The 3,709-nt window shown below is 40.9% G+C and overlaps 1 long non-coding RNA gene across 1 annotated transcript in view; it reads right to left on the reverse strand.

Annotated features, from left to right (window-relative positions):
- LOC102468202 (uncharacterized) overlaps positions 1-3,709 on the reverse strand; it is a 16,065-nt gene that overhangs the window by 4,447 nt on the left and 7,909 nt on the right. The window lies entirely within an intron of this gene.

Genomic DNA, 3,709 nt, shown 5'->3' on the forward strand with positions numbered 1-3,709 from the left:
TTTTTGCTATAGGGTGCGTGTGCTCGCCAGACAGAGAGAGAGAGAGACAAAGAGACAGAAAGCAAGAAATCACCCCCAGGGGGATGACCACGCCGGATCCCTTCTCCTCCATTCTCCTCTCGGGATCTTGGGCATGCACGCACATGCACCCTGCGTGAGTTTTAAGCCACCCGGTCTGGGACGCAAACCGTGGTCGACTACATGGGAGTCCAGTGACATAGCCATTACGTTAACTGCTGGCCCCCCCTGCATGACTTTTAAAAAATGTTTGCACCTGGGACCAGCAGATGGTGTGATGATTACATCACTAGACTCCCACATAGTCAACCACAGTTTGAGCCCCAGACCTGCAGCTTAAAACTCATGCTGGGCACATGTGCATGTGTGCCCAGAATGCTGAGAGGAGAATGGAGGAGAAGGAATTGTGGTGTGGTCATCCCCCCTAGGGATGATTTCCTGTTTTCTGTCTCTGTCTCTTCAGAGAGTGCACACACCCTGTAGCAAAAATCTCTCAAAAAAAAAAATGTTTGCACGAGAATAAAATTGTACTTTAACTGCATTTTCTGTGAACTTTCTGAAGTTCTGAATTTATATTATAGAAATACAATAGATATAAATAACCTCAAGAGAAGAGACAATTAGAAATGTAGAAAGATTAGGAAGTATTGAGTTTCAAGTATTTATTTATGTTTTCTTCTTTTTAAAAAAAAAAAAAAATCTGCCTAAGGGTGCATGCACTTGCTGGAGAGAAAGAGAAAGAAAAGGCAAGAAAGCACTCCCCATGGGGAATGGTCAATCCCTCCTCCATCTTTTCTTTCTTTTGGGATTTTGGGCACGCACACACACCTGCCTGTTGTGTTTCTCAAGCTGCTAGGTCTGAGACTTGAACTGCATAATGAGTGGGCCATGTGGGATCCAGTTGCCATGCCACAGGCTGGCCCTATTCCTCTCCTTTCTCTTCTTTCCTGTTTTTATACTTTTTTGTAAGTAAACCATATTTCTTTTTTTAGAGAGAGAGAAAGTTTTGCTATAGGGTGTGTGCACTCCCCCAAGAAACATAGAGACACGAAGAAACAGAAAGCAAGAAATCACTCCCCCTAGGGGTGGGAATACCCATGCCACAATCCCTTCTTTATTCTTCTCTTGAGATTTTGGGCACATACACACATGCGCCTGGTATGAGTATCAAGCCTCTGGGTCTGGATCTCAAACCATGATCAGCCATGGGGGAGTACAGTGTCATAATCATTACACCATCTGCTGATCATCCTTTATTTTCAACATAATTGTAAATTTGTTTTTGAGAGAGAAATTTTTGCTATTGGGCACATGTGCTTGCCAGAAAGACAGAGACAGAGAGACAGAAAGCGAGAAATCACCCCAAGGGGGGATGGCCATGCTACGATCCCTTCTCCTCCATTCTCCTCTCAGGATCTTGGGTACACACACACACGTGCCCAGCATGAGTTTTAAGCCTCCTAGTCTGACTCAACTGCAGTTGACTGAGTCCAGCGACATAACCATTTTGCCATCTGCCAGTCCTTAATTATAAATTTTTATTTAAATTTTTTATAGAATTTAAGTTATTAACTGTGGTAAAATATATATATAATAAAGTTTACATTTTAACCATTTTTAAGTATATAATTCAGTGACATTAAGTACATTCACGATGTTGCATAATCATCACCACTTACCTATTACCATCATCCTAAAAAACCTTTAAACCCATTATTCCTTCTTCCTAGATCCTGACAACTTCTCTTTTACTTTCTATTCCTATGAACTTGCCTACTCTAGATATTTACTATAAGCTGATTCATGCACTACTTGTTCTAGCTTATTTTACTTAGTATAATGTTTTTAAGATTCATTCACATTGTGTCATATATCAGAATTTCATTCCTATTTTTTTCTTTTTAGAAAGATTTTTGCTATAGGGCACATGCACTCGCCTGAGAGACAGAAAGCAAGAAATCATCCCCAAAGGGGATGGCCACACCAAAATCCCTTCTCCTCCATTCTCCTCTCAAGATTTTGGGCATGTACAAACACATACCCAGTGTGGATTTGAAGCCACCGGGTCCGGGACTCAAACCACTTTCAACTACATAGGAGTCCAGCAACATAGTTATTACACCATCTGCTGGTTCCTCATTCCTTTTTTTTTAATTTTTAAGAAGGATTTTTCCTATGGGGCACATGTGCTTGCCTGAGAGACAGAGAGAAAGAAAGCAAGAATCGCCCCCACCGCAAGGAGGATGGCCATGCTGCAATCCCTTCTCCACTCTCCTCTCGGGATTTTGGGCATGCATGCACACACACCCAGCATGAGTTTTAAGCCTCCAGGTCTGGGATTTGAACCACAGTCGGCCATGTGGGAGCCCAGTTATGTAACCATTACACCATTTGCTGATCCTTCATTTTTTTTCTTTATTTTTTTTTTTGAAAGAATTTTTTATTTAATTCCTTTTGTTATTATTATTAGCTTTCAACTTGGCCAGAGAGAGAAAGGGAAAGTGAGAAAGCAAACAGCCAGGTCGGGGCCTCAAATCACAGTTGGCTATGTGGGAGTGCAGTGCTCCAACCACCATACCACCGGCCAGGCCCAAAGAATTTCATTCCTCTTTATGGCTGAGTAATATTCCACTGTATGGATATAGCACTTTTTCTATCCTTTCATTTGTTGATGGACACTTTGGCTGTTTCCATCTTTTGGCTACTGTGAAGAATACTGCTGTTTGAGTCCCTACTTCAATATCACTTCTTCATTCATATCTGTGTTCAACACATAACAAAATTGCCAAAAATTTAATAACCAGCCCTGGTGAGCCTGTCAGAGCTGACTCTAGCACAATAGTGGAGAGCTCATAATTTATCAAATTAGACCCAAATAAGAGCAAGTTTGGGAAAATACCACACCTGTATTTTCCCAAATTTGCCTGATAAGAAATGCCAGGGATGAAGCCAGCAGGTGGCATGCTGGTTAAGGGCACTGGACTTCCACAGAGCCGACTGTGGTTCAAGTCCCGGACCTGGCAGTTTGCTTTCTCACTTTCTCTCTCTCTCTCTCTCTCTCTCTCTCTCTCTCTCTCTGTCTCTCTCTCTGTCCCTCTCTGGTCAAATTAAAATAAATAAAATAAAATAATTCTTAAAAAAAAAAAAAAAAGAACTGTCAGGGACATCTACTAAAATTTTAACTGAGTCTCAGGCCCTCTTGGGACACTTTGAATGTCTGAGGCAAGGTGATTTTTCTCAATCTGGAAAATTTTGATATTAATTCCTATCAAATCAGGGCTTGAGGGAGAAGGATACAAGTACAGTGCCCCAGAAGAGAGGAGAGCAGAGAGAATGAGTCCTTGGTGAGAAATTACTGCAAATTTTAGATGCATTTTTTTGCTTTCCAAAAATCATTCCCAGCTCCAACATTCATTGACTTTGCAGTTCTCTCCTTCTTACCTCCCTGAATCCCATCTTAGGAAAGAAAACCTTCCAGAAAAAGCCAAGTGGAAATCATTAGGCCCAGCAATTTGACACGATTACAAACACTTGCATATCATTGGACTATTTAGAAACATGCTCTGAAGTTCTGTGGTTGCCGTTCTGCAGTGTTATTTTGATACTCTGACAAGATATTTTTAGAGCACATGAAACCCAAATTAAAACATCGCTAAAAAAAAAAAAAAAAAAAAAAAGAAAAATAAAACAG

The sequence above is a fragment of the Tupaia chinensis genome, unplaced genomic scaffold (assembly GCF_000334495.1).
Source record: "Tupaia chinensis unplaced genomic scaffold, TupChi_1.0 Scaffold000407_4, whole genome shotgun sequence".
NCBI lineage: Eukaryota > Metazoa > Chordata > Mammalia > Scandentia > Tupaiidae > Tupaia > Tupaia belangeri.